Source organism: Sus scrofa, chromosome 6 (assembly GCF_054392235.1).
Source record: "Sus scrofa isolate SSC_HxYL_T2T_F1_AM1 chromosome 6, Sscrofa_HxYL_maternal_Yorkshire_Landrace_v2.0, whole genome shotgun sequence".
Lineage (NCBI taxonomy): Eukaryota > Metazoa > Chordata > Mammalia > Artiodactyla > Suidae > Sus > Sus scrofa.
Genome location: NC_139388.1, coordinates 156,187,702 through 156,207,259, shown reverse-complemented (window position 1 = coordinate 156,207,259; position 19,558 = coordinate 156,187,702). Strand labels below are relative to the sequence as shown.

The window sequence follows — 19,558 nt, the reverse complement described above, 5'->3', positions numbered from 1 at the left end:
ATCAAAACCCAGAGAATATACAAGAGTGAATCCTAATGTAAATTACAGACATTGGGTGACAATGACATGTCAATGTAGGTTCATCAGTCGTAACTAATGTACCACTCTGGTGCAGGACATTAATGTGGGGAGAGGCTTTGCCACTGGGAAGGGCAGGTATATGGGAACTCTCCGTGCATTCTGTTTAATTTTGCTGTAAATCTAAAACCACTCTAATAAGTAAGTCTTTTTTTTAATTAATGTTATAATGGGAAACAAAGCACTATGTTATGGTTAACTGGGGTGGTTCTCAATATTTCCCAGTGTAAAGCTCTGAGGATCCTAGGCTGGAACACCTGCTACAGCCTCAAAGTCAACAAAGATCTTTCTCTCCTTCTTAGCCAAAAATCAAGGTGGCAGGATATGTCCTAAGGAACAAGCCTTTGTTTACCTTTTAAACCAAATGCCTGGAAGAACAATGCAGGAACAGGAAAAAAGGCTACACATATGCAACTTTTTATTAAGCAGTAGCAACAAAAAGACCCAATTGTCTAAAAACCCCTTTGTGGGGAATAAGCAACAAAGGAGGCAGGTTGAAGTTTAGAGAAGTAGATAGAGCTGGGCATTCCTTCCCTGCTTCAGCCCTGCTGGTTGATTTTACTCAACATTCTTGTCCCAACAGATTTCCCACACAAGCTACTCAGATGGATTGAATTCCCATGTAGAGTCTCTTTGGTTGGTTGAAAGACCAACCAAATGAAGTAGTTTGATTGGCTTGCCAATTTAATTTTTCCAGTTACTGGCAGTCTGGTTATTTCTCTATTTCCTGGTAGGTGCTTATTCTTATATATCCAAAACCTAGCATGGTGTCTGAATATGGCAGATGTTTTTACATTAAAAATGATTGTCCTGACTTGATAGTCTAAAAACACTTCAGAGCAGTGATTCTAAAAATACGGTCCCCAGGCTAGGAACAGAAGCATCACCTGAAAAATTATTGGAATGTGAATAATTGAGCCCCGTCCCAGACCTGATTCAGAAATTCTTCAGGTGGGGCCCAGGAATTTGAGCTTCAATAAGCCCTTCAGGTGATTCTAATTCATGCTTAGTTCCAGAAACATGCTTATAATTTAGTCTAAGAGATTAATGAAATTTCTGAACCAGCCAGATGGGACCATGAAAACCCTACCAAGTTTCCCCTTCTGAATTGCTCATTGATGGCACATATGGGCCTACTGGGGTGCAGCCTGGAACTCCCAGTTTTATGACTTGCAGTATGTTTCTTAAGAGATGTTTTCTATGTTGAATTTAACACAGACCAGGATCTGAGTTGTATAAACCCAGAAATCTGATGTTTGTCAACCTCAAATTTCTGCATGTATTACCTCAAGAATGAATTAAAATTATCTGGGCTCAGAGAAAATGAGAGGTAAGTGAGAACAACAAATTTTAATTTATAATAAATATAACTATCACATAAACCATAATAATAATATAGCATGTCCTCTATAGTGAGACCGACCTGGGGAAGTCAAGAAACTTCAAAAGCAGGCAAGCAAAACCCAGGAGAGTTAGCTGAATGGTACCGGTGTTTAATGTAAATAACAATTTTTTAAAAGGCTAACATTTATTCTTTTCTAGAAGCCAATCACTATGATACATAATTTACATATATTCTGGCATTTAATCCTCACAATAGCCCTATGAGTTGGATATAATATGATCCCCATTTTGTAGATCAGAAAACTGAGTGTTAGAAAAGTTAAATAGCCTGGCTAAAGTTACCCTACTAGTAAATGCCAGGGCCAAGATTTGAACCACAATCTGCAACGAGAGCAGTGCCTATTATTTACTACACTGAGCTGCCTGCTATGAGACTAATGCAGCCCTCCACAACTTGAGGTGGCCTTGCCAATACAGCCGTAATAACTGCAGTCCCATTGCCAAAAGTTTTTCATTAGAGGACAAAGCTAAAATGGGCTCCACCTTTGGCCACCTACATAATTCTGGGGTTTTTTCCCTACATACTTCTGTTGCCTGACCAATATCCCTTAAACTCTGGAAGCACTTCCCTTAACTATGTGAATATATTTAATCAGGTTAGTGTCACAGCCCTAGGCTGGAAAATTGTTATATCTTTTTTGAATGACTTTGTATATCCGTGCTCTAATTAATTTTTGATCTTACTAGTTTTACAGATTTTTTTGCCACATTTATGATTTCTCAGGGAAAATCCTCTCAGTATTCTTCAATTACCAGTAACACTAATGGGGAAAGCTTCTATAGAGACCATGGATAACACATAAAAAGGACTTCCATAATTTTTATCAATTCCTCTTGTGTATTTTCTTTAAAATCCTAAGAGTTGAGAGAGAGAGAAAGAGAGAACCAAGGACTTCCCATGTTTCAGGCACAGTTCATCTATTATTTCATCATAATCATATGAACCCCACCAACATTTCTATTTTACAAATGGGGAAATCAAGGTTCAGAAAAGATAGATTCCTTGAGTGATTTTGGTATCAGAGAAGAACAAATCTGACTTCATATTAGATCTATTCCTTTAGTTCTAATTCTTGTGCTCTGCTGCCTGTGATTAGCCATGCTGGCTCCCCACTTTTGTAAAAGAATATTGCCTATAGCCTAAAATACATATGATAGCCCATCTTAAGGCTCTTACCCTTAATAGTATAACAGTTTCCAATCATATAGAATAAAAAGTTGCAGAACAGAAAAAATTATAGTCTTGTTGGAGGCTTATAAGAACATTGTGATCAGACCTACAGGGACAGCTGAAAGAACAAAGGATTGCTGCACCAAGAAGTTTGCAACAACCAGCCGCATGCCCTCCCCTTTTAGTATAAAGGAAATCTGAATTCTGACTTGGGTAAGATGCTTCTCCAGGACAGTAGTCCACCATCTTCTCTGTCTGTCTGTCTGTAGTTACTTGTCTTGCCCCAATATCTCATATCTCAATTTACTGACCTGCCATGCAGCAGGCAGTACAAGCTTGGACTTGGTAACAATTTGAATCAGGTCTGTCCATCAAAGTCTGCCCTGGGCTTATTTCTCTGCTCCACACTTTCTATAGCTTCACCTTGAAGCTTCGAAGTTTTCTGGAGGTTGTGAGGAAGTCAACTAGAGAGCCAAGGAGAAAATAACCTTTCCTTTGCCACACTGTATCCTTATATTCTCTTTCATTCTACCAAATACTTTGACAAACTTTGCATTCTCTGGGGCTTTGAAAAGCATGAGTAGGTAGGTAGGGAGCTAAGTAGGACAGCCATCAACATCCTTGATTAGCATGTCAGGAAATCAAAGCTCAGAAAATATCAACTTTCTCAGCCAGGGTCATCTATCTGTGAAAGGTAGACAGGAAATGTACCTCAACTTCTAACTCCTGCCATAGTTCAACAACTATACTGTTCCAGGACACAGATCTGTGCTGGTTTCTAATATATGATTCATGGAGGAGCCCGATATGGGTTTTAACAAGTAATATGACCATGACTATAACATCAAATCACCCCTAAAGTTTCTGATATATTACCACCACTTTCCTAAATCTCACACAGCATTGAAAAGAGAATCCATTTTCTGGTGGCCTTTGTGAGATACAGGCTTTCGAACTGAGAGTCATCATGAGAAACAAATCTATTTCCCTCATTTCTAGGACTTCCCCATAAGCAGAACCAGCAAGAAGGGAACCTAGTACCAACTACTTCTAGCCAATTTATTCATGCTGACCTATTTCTCCTTGCTTTTTCCCTTTAAGAAGTCCATGCTCAGAATTTCAATCATAGATGCCTCCAATTTTAATAGTAGATACCTCTTGGTTAGGAGGTTATTTGGTCTCTAGGTAGTAGGGAGCATGCTGTTTTCTTTTCACTCTTGGCATTCATTCAGGCTCCCAGGGGCTAGTTAGTAACCAGAAAATCCAGTAAAAACAGAATTCGTTACCTAATAAAACACCAAGAGACTTTCCAGGCCTCAGGGCAAGTAACACCCCTGCCCTTTCTAATTCTCAGACCACATTCCAAGTGCAAAATGGAATCATTTTTGTTTTCAAAGTGATGCTAATTTATTAGCCATGGTGCAAATGTTGACTGTGGTAATGGGACTTCAAAAAGAATGTCTGCAGTCCAGAAAGCTTGAGGGGGAAAGGGAAATCAATTGAGATGAGAACAGAATCCAGTAGAGTTCTTCCAGACCAAACTGACTACACTCAGCAATTCATTCACTCAATTTTCTCCTCATTCATTAGTTCTTTTATTACTGACTTAACCATATTCTGGGAACCCCTAGGTGCTAGGGGTATATATATGTTTAATAGATAATGTATGTTCTCACAGAAACAATAGTTGAATCAGGGACATAAGGTAAACAGAGCACTGGTGAAAAGTTTGTTAATTACTGAGAGGATGGTGGGAGATGTCAGAAAAGCATCACGGTGGTAGCAGAAGTCCGGGAAGGCATGAACAGAGTATGAAAATTTTGAAAGGTGATAAATCTTAAAGGATGATTTATACAAACATAATTTCAATAAAACCTTAGCTCTTCCAAGGAATAATTAAAGTAGGTATGTATCTCTATGTGGGATGAAACAACTTCACAAGAATCCCAAATTTTCTTTTGGATGTTTCTCACCTCTTAGAATGTCTTCCAGGCTTTCTCCTTGAAGTGAAATTTGTTTAAGTAAAAATCTTTATTACTCAGGGTCCTTGGTTACATTACATGCAAAAAAACAAAAGCAAACAAACAAACAAAACCAAATAGACAGACAGACTCTGGCTATATTAAATAGGAAAGAAATTTACTGGAATGTTATTAGGGACCCATCCCATTAACAGCAGTTTGGAAAATCAGACCTGGAAAATAAAGAAACCAAAAGAGCTACCCAGGGTCAGGCAGCCAAAACAGAACAAAGGTTGACCAGGAGTAAGCTGGTCTTACTCTGTGCCTTGGAGGGGTAAAGTGACTTTCCTAAGGCCACGCAACATCAAAGTATGTGTGGAGCCTCCAGACCTGAAAGTGATTTCTAAGTATTTGTCCTCTTGGCCCCTGTTACGGACACTTACCATTTTTTGATTACCAATTACTCTCTTTCCTAATTGCATACTTCTGTTTGTTTTTGACTTGATTATCTTATTTTTTAAGTGTAATGAAATACAAATAGCATAAAATGTGTCATCTTAAGCATTTTTAGGTGTACACTAGAATGGCATTAACTACATTCACATCATTGCGTAACCATCACCACCGTTTATGTCCAGAACTCTTTCATCTTGCAAAACTAAGACTCTGTACACATTAAACAATAACTTTTCATTCCCCCCTCTCCCAGACCCCTATTTGCATTCTCTCCCCTTTTCAGAATCCCTCAGACTGTGTGGTCCCGCAGGAAATGGCTGCTTCTCAGTAGCTCTTCCATTCCTTGCCCAAATAATTCAGCAGATGCCAGATGACTTAAATTCAGCCAATTCAATGCCTTCTTCCAGGAGTTTGCATCTTCATTAAGACACGCAAAGAACATATGCGGAGTTGGTTCAAGATATAGTCATGGGAAGCTGCAAGGACATGTGAACTACTCAACATCACACCACCCTTTAAGTGTTAGAGCTGGGGTATCAACTCAGGTGATCTGAAAGCAGAACCCATAAAGCTATTGAAAAAAGAGCTACATTCCTGCCACTTGTTGAACAGAAAATCTGGCAAGTTTCTTTACCTAGTAAGTCACAGGAATATAAAAATATACGAAAAAAGGTTTCTGCCTTAAAGAGCATTGAGGACATAGGCTAACAATTACAGTCCAATTTGATGCTCATTTCTATAAGACTTGTTGAGAATATGCAAAAAGAAAAGGCTAAATTGGTCTTGAATGTTGGAAAGAATTTCAGAGGACTTAGTGTTTGAGTCTCATCTTAAAGTTAGGTGATGGGTATGAATTGCAGACAAACCTTGGAGATCTGAGAGTGATCATATACGGAGGCACAAGAGACCCCAAAGTTCTACAAACTATCAAAAAGCTCAGAAGTTGCAAGGTCATAAAGTGAAGAGTGATACATGGCCAGAAATGTGTCAGGACAAGTTGTTAGATTGAGAAAGGAAGGGCCTTTTATGCCATCGAAAGACTTTTTTTAATCACTAAAATTATGACTCTGAATAGGAAGTCCTTGGACCTTCTGTAGGTTCAAAAACAATTCCACTGAAACCATAAAAATATGTCGGTAGGCATTTTTCTTAAGGATAAGCTCTGGAAATTAGAACATCGTGTGTGCGCACGTGTGTGTGTGTGTGTGTGTGTGTGTGTGTGGTAGATAGAACGTGAGTTGTGGGGTAAAGATAATGGAATACCCTTGAGTATTCCTGTTTTCAATGCTTCTGTATCCCAAATTGCATATTGTCACTGGTAATTTACAATGTAATTCCTACATTAGCAAAATTATCATTGCTAGCACTTAGGATAGAAGAAGAACATGCATGAGGTTGGAGGATGGGGAGCAGGGAAATGTGAAAAGGAAGGAGACTGTTATTTATTTCTTCCCTAGGAGTAGCAGCGTGCTGATTGCCAAAACAATGAGCTCATTCCAAATGTTAATGCAGTGAGTACCAGGTGAATAAATTGCCTATTATTAGACTTTACCATGCAGAAAGTGCTTTTGTACTCCTTTCTTGGGTAACACCTGCTGTCACAATGCTTATCAACTTTGGGAACATTGGTCCCCATTAACATGGAAGGCATAGAAAAATACATGAGAGAAATGTTTGCACAGAGGGTGATTAACTGGAAAGGAGATTTGTTAAAGAATTTTTTAACTCCATCTATGCTAGTGGGATGGTAATAACATCTATCTTCCCTTTCAGGTTTTATTTTTAGTTGCCTTTTTTTTTTTTTTTTGCTTTTAGGGCCACACCCTCAGCAAGTAGAATTTCCCAGGCTAGGGGTCAAATCAGAGCTATAGCCACTAGCCTACACCACAGCCACAGCAACATCAGATCAGAACTATATCTGCGACCTACACCAGAGCTCATGGCAATGCTGGATCCTTAACCCACTGAGTGAGGCCAGGGGTCAAACCTGTGTCCTCATTGCCACTAGTCAGATTCATTTGCACTGAGCCACAACATTAACTCCTATTGTTAGTTTTAAGGCAGAGATTATTGAGGGTAATCTTTCTTCTCTCTCACCTTTGGCACCTTAAGTTATGCATATAGGAAGTTCTTTAAAATGGTATGCCTCTAACCCTGAGTCAAACTATATCAGCTTAGCAAATCACTGAGCAAAGAAGTAGTGAGAACCTTGCTAAGTGCAGGAATTGTGGGAGTTCTCTCTCTCTCTGAGCTTAAAGTCTAGTAGGAGACAGAACTTCAATTATTAATAAAGGCACCAATAAGACTAAGCTGTGTGCCACTGAAAAAGACAACATAATTTGGTGTTTACAGTTTCAGCCAGTGGAGTCTAATGAGTCTGGACTAGAATTCTAATTCTGCAGTTTCACAATACCATGACCTTGGGCAAATTATATAATCCCTTGGGTCTCAATTTTATTATCTATGAAATGTAAATAGTAACATTGTTTCAAGGTTTTGTGTTTTACTGCTGGTTGCTTTGTGCATTGAGACACACTGTATGTGAAGAGGGATCAAGACAGCAAAAGTAGGAGGACACTAAGTTTACATACCCTCATGAACACAGAAAAAATACAACTATATATCAAGCAACTCTCACTGATATCAACCTGGGGACTAGTGGAACAGCTCTTCTAGATCCAAGACTATAAAGAAAGATCCATAGAATTTGGTAGGAAGGGAGGAGAAGTGCTCTGGTCAATCCTTACCTCCCTAGTGGGGAACACAGAAGAGGAGAGGATATCATAGGCTAGGGGATCCTCCCTGGGGATGGAGGAGTTTCAGCCACACATTATGTCCCCCTACCCTGGGATCTGACACCAGGAAGTTGAGCACTCTTAATTGATTTAAAAACCAGTAGGGCTAAAGAGGGCTGTAAAAAAACTAAGACTCCAATGCCTGTGAAGAGTTCACACACAGAATTGCTTAGTTCCAGCCACAGTGGGGAGGCAGTAGATTGAAAACTGCCTGGAGCTCTGGCTGGCTTGCAATATCAACTCAGTGTCCCCCAGCCCACACCAGGTACTTGCTTTAGTCCTTCTCCCCACTAAGGCAGAAGCTTCCATTTCCAATGAGAGTACATCTACCTGAAGGGAACAGAGCTGGCTTGGATCACAGCCCTCCCTCTGATCAGGAGGGGGCAATCATTGCTAGCTTGTGTGTCCCTACACAAATTCCGAAGGGGGAGAAGATAGTTCTTGAGTGGAAATTCACTATAGGAGTGCACATTCCTGTGCACACTTGAGAGGGGATGGGGCACATTCAGTGCTGTGGCACCAGCCCCTCCAGCCCCAATTTAGCCTTTAACCAAGACATTCACATGATGGGGAAGAAGGGAGTGAAACCATAACAGAAGTTCAAGCCTCAGCCACTCTCCAAACAAAGGTGGAGACTACTGTCACATCCAGGAGAAACCTAACTCTGTCAGGGCTCTTGCTACAGTCTCTTTGGCCTGAACCCCACCCCCAATAGGGCAGGAATTGCAGGCTAGCTGGCACCCAGCTCTGGCTCTAGCCTCTCAAACTCCACCCATACCTCCTACCAAGGCAGTGGCTGCCAGAGCACCCTTGGGAAAGACACAACTGGTACCTAAGAACCAGCTCTCTCACCAGAGCCACTAGACACACATGGGCTGCATAAGAACATTCCCATGCAAATGCATAACCTCAAAACCAGGATTAGTAAATGATTCACTTAATTTTATGGAGACAAAGAAAGTTAAACAAAATGAGAAGACATAATGGTATACATCAAATGAAAGAACAAGGAAAATAAACTTAAAGAAACCTTAATTAAACGATAAAAATTTTAAAGTTTGTATGAAGACACAAAAGATCCCAAATAGCCAAAGCAAGCTTGAGAAAGAGAAATGGAGCTGGAAGAATCAGTCTCCCTGGCTTTATATTATACCACAAAGGTACAGTCATCAAAATAGTACAGTACTGGTACTAAAACAGAAATACAGATCAATGGAATAGGATAGAAAGCCCAGAAATAAATCCATGCACCTATGGTGAACTAATCTAAGACAAAGGAGGCAAGAATATACAATGGAGAAAGGAAAGTCTCTTCAATAAGTGGTGCTGGAAAAACTGAACAGCTACATGTAAAAGAATGAAATTAGAACATTCTATAACACCATACACAAAAGTAAACTCAAAATGGATTAAAGACCTAAATATAAGACCAGACACTATGAAACTCTTAGGAGGAAACACGGGCTGAACACTCTCTGACATAAGCCACAGAAATATCTTCTCAGATATACCTCCTAGAGTAATGAAAATAAAAACAAAAATAAATAAATGGAACCTATTTAAACAAAATTTTTTGCACATCAAAGGAAACCCTAAACAAAATGAAAGGACAACCCACAGAATAGAAGAAAATATTTGCAAATGAAGTGACTGACAAGGGATTAATCTCTAAAATTTACAAACACCTGCTACAGTTCAATATCAAAACAAAACCAAAAACAACCCAGTCAAAAAATGGGCAGAATATCTAAACAGCCATTTTTCCAAAGAAGACATACAAATAGCCAAAAAACACATAAAAAGATGTTCAACATCACTAATTATTAGAGAAATGCAAATCAAAAGTACTATGAGGTACCACCTTACATCAGCCAGAATGGCCATCATCAAAAACTCCGCAAACAATAAATGCTTGAGAAGCTTTGGAGAAGAGGGACTCCTCTTACACTGTTGGTAGGAATGTACATTGGTGCAACTACCATGGAAAATATTATGGAGGTTCCTCAAAAAACTAAAAATTGAATTACCAAATGATTTAGCAATCCCACTCATGGGCATCTATCTAAAGAAAAGCACAATTCGAAAAGTACATGTACCCCAATGTTCACTGCAGCACTATTACAATAGCCAAGATATGGAAGCAATATAAATGTCCATCAACAAAGGAATGGATAGAGAAAATGTGATACATATGGATGTGTGTACATATATAACTGAATTGCTTTGTTGTACAGTAGAAATTATCACAATATTGTAAATCAACTACACTACAATAAAACTTTAAAAAGAATTTTAAAAAACAGAGGTAAATAACTTATCAGATAAAGAGTTCACTGTCATAATAATAACAGAAATGGGGAAGAGAATAAATGAACAAAGTGAGAATTTTAAAAAAATCTTGAAAATATAAAAAAAAAACTAGTCAGAGCTGAAGAATACAACTTAAATTACAAACACACTAGAAGTAATGAACATCAGACTAGAAGATACAGAAGAATGCTTATACATACTAGAAGACAGAAAACTAGAAATCACCCAATCATAACAGCAAAAAGAAAAACAAATTAAAACAAAACAAAAAAAGAATTGTTTGAGGGACTTCTGAAACAGTATTAAGCGTACTATCATTCACATCATAGAGGTCCCAGAATGAGAACAGAGAGATAAAACGGTTGAAAATGTATTAATGAAGTTATGGTGGAAATCTTCCCAAACCCAGAAAACTGACATCCAATTACAGGAATCAAAGGTAATCCCACATAAGATGAACCCAAAGATATGCATTAAGATATATCATAATTAAAATGTTAAAGATTAAAGAGAGAATTTTAAAATCAGCATGAGAAAAACGAAGAGTCACATACAAGGGAATTGCATTAGACTATAAGCTTTCCAGCAGATTTCGCAGGCCAGAAGGGAATGGCATGATGTACTTAAAGTTTTGAAAGGAAAAAACTACAACTTAGGATACTCTATCTAGGAAGGTTATCATTCACAATTGAAGGAGAGATAAAGAACTTCTCAGAGAAATAAAAAATTGAAAGATTCCATTAATAGTAAACTTACCTTACAGAAATGTTGAGTCTCCTTGAAGTGAAAGAGAAAAGATTCCAACAGGAAATATGAAGGGAAACACCCCACTGATAAAGGCAAATGTATGGTAAAGGCCATGGGTCAACTACCTAAATAAGCTAGTAAAAGGTTAAAAGACAAAATTATAAAATCAACTCTAACTACAATAAACATATAAGGGATAGACATGAAGATGTAAAATATTATATCAAAAACAAAACTGGCAAGGGTAATAAATATGTAGAGCTTTTAGAATGTTTGAATTTAAATAAATGACTATCAGTTTAATCCAATAGATATAGCTGGTCAACATATATGAACTCCACGGTAACCACAAATTAAAAACCTTCAACTGATGTACAAAAACTAGAGAGAAAGAAACACAAACCCTAAAGAATATCATCAAACAACAAGGGAATAGACTAAGAGAAAAAAAAGCCCAGAGAAGAACTACAAACACAACCATGAACAACAAAATGACAATAAGTACTTCCCTATCAATAGTCCCTTTAAATGTCATTGGGCCAAATGCTCCAATCAAAAGACAAAGGGTAGACTGATTCAATTAAAAAAAACAAGACCCATCTTTTGCTGCCTAAAAGAGACTCACTTCAGAGCTAAAGACACACACAGTCTCTAAAGAGCTAGAGACTGAAAATGAGAATATCAAAAAAGATATTCTATGCAAATAGAAATGAAAAAGAAACTGGGGTTTCAATACTCATATAAAAGTAGAATTTAAAACAAAGTCTATAAAAGACAAATAAGGGCATTATATAATGATAAAGGGATGAATGCAAAAAGAGTGTATAACATGCATTAACATTTTTTGTACCTAAATATATAAAGCAAATATCAACAGACATAAAGGGAGAAATTCACAATAACACAGTAACAGCAGGGGACTTTAACAACCCATTTACATCCATGGACAGATCACACAGAAAATCAATAAAGAAACAATATTCTTAAATGATATATTAGACTGGTTGGACCTGATATCTACAGGACATTCCATATCAAAGCTGTGGAATTCACATTGTGTTCAAATACATGTGAAATGTTCTCCAAGATAGATCACATACTAGACCATAAAATAAGTCTTACTAGGATAGAAATTATATTAAGTATTTTTTCCTTTAAAAAATAAATCCAAAAATCAATGACAGGAAGTAAAAATAGGAAAAAATAAAAACTAGTGAAGAAGAAAGCCATGCTAACTAAAAAATAAATGGGTCAATAAAGAAATCAAAGAGGACATCATAAATACCAGACCAATAAAGATAGAAACACAAATTTCCAAAACCCATATGATGCAACAAAAACAATTATAACAGAGAAATTTATAGCAATACAGATACACCTCAAGAAACAAGAAAAATCCAAATAAACAACCTAACCTAACCTACCATCTAAAGGAATTAGATAAAAAATGAGGAAGCAAAACCCAAAGTCTGAAAACAAAGAGAATAATAAAATAATAATAAAATAAAATAATAAAATAGAGGAAATACAGGCAAAACAATAAATGTCAATAAAACTAAACTAAACTGTTTTTTAAAGATAAACAATATTGATAAACCTTTAGCTAAACTAATTAAGAAAAAGTATGCAAGTAAACAACATAAATGAAAAAGGAGAAATTACAACAAATGTCACAGAAAAATGAATGTTCATTAAGAGGCTACTCTGAATAATTATATGCCAAGAAATTGGACAATTTAGAAGAAATTTATAAATTTCTAGAAATATTCAATCTTCCAAGACTGATCAGGAAGAAATAGAAAATATGAACAAAATTTTTCTAGTATTGAAATTGAATCAGCAATCAAAACCTCCCAGTGAACAAATGTCTGGGACCAGATGGCTTCACAGTGGAATTCTACCAAACACATGAAGAGTTAAGAGTTTCTTTTTCTTCTCTGATTGCTGTGGCTAGGACTTCTAAAACTATGTTGAATAGTAGTGGCGAGAGTGGACATCCTTGTCTTGTTCCTGATCTCAGTGGGAGTTCTTTCAGCTTTCAGCACAGAGAATGATGTTCACTATGGGTTTGTCATATATGGCCTTTATTATGTTGAGGTAGGTTCCCTCTATGCCCACTTTCTGAAAGGTTTTTACCAGAAATGGGTGTTGGATTTTATCAAAGGCTTTTTCTGCATCTATTGAGAGAATCACATGGTTTTTATTCTTCAATTTGTTAAAGTGGTTTATCACACTGACTGATTTACAGATACTGAAGAATCATGCATCCCTGGGATAAATCCCACTTGATCATGATATACAATCCTTTTAATGTATTTGTTGGATGTGGTTTGCTCATATCTTGTTGAGGATTTTGCATCTGTGTTCATCAGTGCAGTTGGCCTGTAATTTTCTTTTTTTGTGGTGTCTTTGTCTGGTTTTGGTATCAGGGTGATGTGTGGTGGCCTTATAGAATGAGTTTGGGAGTGTTCCTTCCTCTGCAATTTTTTGGAATAGTTTCAGAAGGATAGGTGTTAGCACTTCTTTAATGTTTGATAGAATTCGTCTGTGAAGCCATCTGGTCCTGGACTTTTGTTTGTTGGAAGTTTTTTAATCACGCTTTCAATTTCAGTACTTGGTCCGTTCATCTGTTATATTTCTTCTTGGTTTAGTCTTAGAAGATTATACTTTTCTAAGCATTTGTCCATTTTGTCTAGGTTGTCCATTTTGTTGGCATATAGTTGCATGTATTAGTCTCTTATGATCCTTTGTATTTCTGTGACGTCCATTGTAACTTCTCCTTTTTCATTTCTAATTTTATTGATTTGAGTCCTCTTTTTTCCTTGATAAGTCTGGATAAGGGTTTATCAATTTTGTTGATCTCTTCAAAGAACAAGCTTTTAATTTCATTGATCTTTTCTATGGTTTTCTTCATTTTTATTTCATTAATTTCTGCTCTGATCTTTATGATTTCTTTCCTTCTGCTAACTTTTGGTCTTTTCTGTTCCTCTCTCTAGCACTTTAGATGTAAAGTTAGGTTGTTTATTTGAGCTTTTTCTTGTTTCCTAAGGTAGGCTTGTATTACTGTAAACTTCCCTCTTAGAATTGTTTTTGCTACATCCGACAGGTTTTGGAGTGTTGTATCTTTGTTGCCATTTGCTTCTAGATATTTTTTTAATTTCCTCTTTGATTTCTTCAGCGATCCATTGATTGTTTACAACATTGGAATATTTGTTCAAATCAGTTTTAAAAAATCACTCTGGTGGCGTTAAGAGAATGACTAAACCAACAAAACTGAAGTGTAAATTCTCACTGTATAATAGCTAACAGATGGAACTAAATAGCAACAAGAGTAGAGACATAAGAGGAGAAGAAAAGACAATGGTGGGGGGGCACAGGTAATATCAGCTAATAATATAAAGAGATTCTCCCTTATTTATATCTAGGTATTTAATCATAAGTAACAAATATTGCCAATTAAACTACTTTTTCCTCTTTGTCCATCATGTATTTATATGTACATCTGTTTTTATTAACATTCAAATGGACATCTGCCTTGTGTCCAGCTGCCCAAAGAAAAATATTTTGAGGAGATATATTATTTCTATTACATCCTGCTGTGTAAAAAACCATCCCCTATTCCTTTTTTTTTTTTTTTTTTTTTGGAGGGGGGGCATGCCCACAACATGCTGAAGTTCCAACAGTCAGGGATCAAACCAAAACCACAGCAGAGACCCCAGCCACAGCAGTGACAAGCTGGATCCTTAACCAACTGAACTACAAGACAACTCCCATACCTCTTTTTTTTTTGTATTTTTAGGGCTATACCCATGCATATGGAGCTTCCCAGGCTAGGGGTCAAATGGGAGCTGTAGCTGCCAACCCATGCCACAGTCACAGCAATACCAGATCCAAACCACATCTGCGACCTACACCAGAGCTGGTGGCTATAGACACTTTAACCCACTGAGCAAGGCCAAGGATCAAACCCATATCCTCATGGATACTAGTTGGGTTATTAACCCGCTGAGACACAATGGGAACACCCTCATACCTCTAATTTTTGGCTGCCTAAAATTACAACCCATATTACATGCCACAATTCTGTAGGTTGACTGAACTTACGTCAGTATGGAAGTTCTACTTCACATGACCTGTCAGTTGGGACTGCAATCATCTGGGCCTTGACTGGGCTGGAACATCCAAGGTAGGTCAATCACATGTCTATCCTTGGTGCTGGCTGTCAGCTGGGAGTGCAGGTGGGGATATTTACAGCCTCAATTCTCTTCCACCCGGCCTCTATATGTTGCTGGGACTTAGAGGGAAAGGAAATAGAAGATGTTCATCCTCTTTTGGCCTGGGCCACAAAGTCCTTAAATGTCATTTCTGATGCCTTCTCTTTATCAGAGTCTTAAGAACAGTCCAATTTCAAGGAGAAGATAAATAACCCCCACCTCTTGATATGAAGAGGAGTATGCACTCAAAGAGAGAAATATTGTTTGAGGCAATCTTTGGAAATTAGCTACCTCCAATGTGGTCCCAAATGATTCAAATGGAGGAAATTGATTTGAAAATGTTCTATCTTTCCAATGATTAGGAATCTAAAGTCAACATCATAGGTAATTTGTTACTAGCCTGCCTACATTCTTGATCAATCTCCACTAATCCCATAATTTCCACTATTTCCTATACTCTGATGGTTGCTGAAATGGTCTCCATTCTGAGCTCTAGAACCCTATAAATAGTGGTTCTTTCAATTGGATCTTCCAAAGACAGATCAAAGTCTTCAGTATGCCTAAACTGAAATTATCTCCTCTCCTCTCCCGCTTGGACAACCCACCCACCAAAGAGCCAACAATGTTTTCCTCTGGGGTTTTGTGCTTCATTGCATGCCATTCTCACCCACCCTTCTGCTCAGTTAGCTGCTCAAATGTTAATCTGCAAGAGCATCACTTGGGGATCCAGTTAAAATGCAAATTCTGATTCATCAGGTCTAGAGTGAGATCTAAGAATCAACATTTTTTAAAAGTTTTCTGATAATGCCAATGCTGCTTCTCCATGAGGGATAAGGGTCTAAGTCACAACACTTGAATTCATATGACATTTTGTTTCATCTACCTTTCTTCAAAAATAACCATTAACCAAATATTATCGATTAGTCTAAGTATTTATCAACAAATAACTCTCGAATCTATTCCCCCTCTTCTTTCCACTTTTTTTTTTCTAGTCTGGGATGGACATTTACTTGGTCTTATATAATCCTAAACTATCCTAGAGGGTGTTGCCCAAATTACCTCTTTCAACATGAAAATATGATCATGTCACTTCTTGACACTCTTTAGTGGGCCCTATAGGGTAAAGTATAAACTCATGTGAACATTCTGCCCTTCCTTATATGTCCCACTTTTAACATTACCTATAAGTCTCCACTTTTAACATTGCCTTTCTTCTACCCTCCACACATGCATCCAGTCTGTTCCAGAAACAGTGAATTACATAATTGGCTTGTGTACATGTTATTTCCCTGCCGCCAATGTAACTTACCCTTTAAGTATGAATTAAAATATTACTGACTTCATGATACCTGATCTAACTCCCAAGGCTAATGTAGAAGCCTCTTCTCCAAAGTTAGTGCTACAGTTTGTACCATCATCAGTTCAATATTCTTTGCATTATAATTATTTTCCTGTATTTGTTTCCATTAAACTATAAGATCTTTGAAAGAAAAAAAAAACCATAGCTTTACAGCTTTGTATCACACTATCTATTCCAAACTCAGAAAATGACTGTGATTTTACATATTGAGAAAATAAATAAGTGAATAAATTATCTTAACATTGATGTTTGACAGTACTAGTAAAATTTGATTTTAGCACAAAACAAGGAAGACACATGCACCCGCATGTTCATTGCAGCACTATTCACAAAAGCCAAGACATGGAAACAACCCAAATGTCCACTGACAGATAATTGGATTAGGAAAATGTGCTATATATACACAATGGAATACTACTCAGCCATAAAAAAGAATGACATAACGCCATTTGCAGCAACATGGATGGAACTAGAGACTCTCATGCTGAGTGAAATCAGTTAGAAAGACAAAGACAAACACCATATAATATCACTTATAACTGGAATCTAATATACAGCACTAATGAACATTTCCACAGAAAAGACATTCAGGACTTGGAGAATAGACTTGTGGCTGCCTGGGGCGGGGAGAGGGAGGGAGTGGAAGGGATCAGGAGCGTGGGGTTTTTGGATGCAAACTATTCCTCTTGGAAGGGATTTACAATGAGATCCTGCTGTGTAACATTGAGAACTATGTCTAGATATTTATATCACAACAGAACAAAGGTAGGAAATAAAATGTATACATGTAAGTGTAACTTGATCCCCATGCTGTACAGTGGAAAAAAAAAAAAGAATTACCTTGCAACCAAACATCTAGTGTACTCACTTTGTGCAGTAGTGAGCTCCCTGCCATGTAAAGGAAAAATAGGCAGGGATAATTTAAAATGAACTTTTTTTTTTTGCTTTTTAGGGCCACACCCACAGCATATGGAAGTACCCAGGCTAGGGGTCAATTTGGAGTTACAACTGCTGGCCTAGGCCACAGCATCAGCAATGCCAGATCCAAGCCACATCTATGACCTACACCACAGCTCATGGCAACACCAGAACCTGAACCCACTGAAGAAGGCCAGGGATGGAACCCACATCCTCATGGGTACTAGTCAGATTTGTTAACTGCTGAGCCACAACGGAACTCCTAGCAACTGTTTTAAGTGTATATATTAACCATGTAATATTTCAAGTCCTTTCCAATTATAAGATTCTATGGTGTAAGATGACTTTGAAAAGGATATTCAGCCTTAAAAGATATTCAGACCATATAATAAATACTTTACTCCTAAACTATATAGGAATACCTAATTTCTAGAACATAGGCAGATAGTAGTTCCGTCTTCTGCATTTCCAATCATGTGTCAATTAAGCTTCCTTAAAATGAATCAGGATCATCAGCATTTCCTTAACATATTTCCACAACAACCAAAAGTTTTTCAGCTCAACAGAAAGACCCCCTATTACTCTAGCTTCAAGAGGCATAGTAATAATCCAGACAAGCTTACTTTGCCTTTTTTCTCAATACTATTTCTAACTTCTGTAATATCTTTGCACTATATGTCAGTAAAAAAAATTGTCAGTAGAAGAAAAATTAGAATTTACTGAATCATAGTCTTAAAGAACAGCTGCTACTTTCAAGAGACACACTTTTCATTTGGAGATACTGCATTAAATCCGATACATCTTACAGAAAAAAAAACCTGCTAATCTCTTTCCAATTTGATATTTAAGTAATCCTCTCACTCGTCATAAGGCTCAAGAGTATCATGGCTAATTGACTTCTACAAATTCATTTATTCAATAATTGAATGAGAATTATTAAGTACTTAGAAGTACTATATATTATTTAATGTTAAACAAGATGATTCCTACCCCAAAGAAAGATCAAAGTTAATTTGTTAAATAGCAATTCATGAACAACAACAAAAAAAGTCTCCTGATATTAATTCACTAAGTGACTAACTCAATGAAAAGCTATTTCATTGTATTTATTTATTTAACTTTCACACTTACTTTGTTCCTGCCCTGTTTAGGTGAATGGAGATTGAATGTGCTTTTCCTTGTCTATTTGTGTGTGATACTTTAACCTCTGTCTAGTGGATATATGCCCTGTCTATATTTCGTCTTTGGCCCCACCTTTGGGCCAAACACAGAGGCTGTCTGAAAAACGCGAAGTCTAGCTGAGTTCACCACAGCCAGATTATCTCCAGGGCCAGGGTTGGGCAGGAACAAAAGCAGAATAGAGATTGGGCTGGGGCAAACCAAATATACCAAGAACAAGTCTGCAAGGAGTTGATGAGCATTAATCTTTGGTGAGCTGAATTTTGGAAAATTGAATTTGGGGAAGTTAGCATTAGATTCACTATCAAAGATCTCAGAGTTCCCGTGGTGGTGCAGTGATTATCGAATCCAACCCGGAACCATGAGGATGCAGGTTTGATCTTGGCCTTGCTCAGTGGGCTGAGAATCCGGCATTGCCATGAGCTGTGGTGTGGGTTGCAGATGTGGCTCGGATCCCACATTGCTGTGGCTCTGGCATAGGCCGGTGGCTACAGCTCTGATTAGACCCCTAGCCAGGGAACCTCCACATACCACAGGAGTGGCCCAAGAAATGGCAAAAAGACAACAACCACCAAAAAAACAAACAAACAAACAAACAAACAAAAAAAAAAACGATCTCACCACCTAATCAGAGGACAAAGGAGTAAACTGATGATTACAGTAAAGTCAAAGTCGACAAAGTATGTCTCCTGGACTGACATCATTACCATCACTTGGAAGCTGGTTAGAAGGCAGATTCTCATGGTCTACCCTGATCTACTTGGTCAGAATCTCTGACAGTGGGACCCAGACACCTCTGGTTTAATAAGCCCTCCAGGTGATTCTGATGAGAGTCCATGTTTGCCCTGGTGAGTGTGAGAAGTGGCCTGGTAGAGGGACATTTCCTAGCATGGCATGAAGCACAAAAGAGGCTAATTAATCCAGCATGAACTCAAGGCAGGCTTCCCCAAAAGAGCTAGTCCCTG

General features: G+C 37.6%; 1 long non-coding RNA gene across 1 annotated transcript in view; it reads right to left on the bottom strand.

The window, feature by feature from the left end:
• Window positions 1-479: 479 nt before the first annotated feature.
• The window catches only part of LOC146402927 (uncharacterized), a 220,989-nt gene continuing 201,910 nt past the window's right edge, over window positions 480-19,558 (bottom strand). The window contains exons 4-5 of the long non-coding RNA XR_014808133.1: window positions 15,027-15,216; window positions 480-5,546 (exon numbers count right to left, since the gene is read on the bottom strand). This is a non-coding gene — a long non-coding RNA (uncharacterized LOC146402927). The remainder of the gene's footprint in view (window positions 5,547-15,026; window positions 15,217-19,558) is intronic.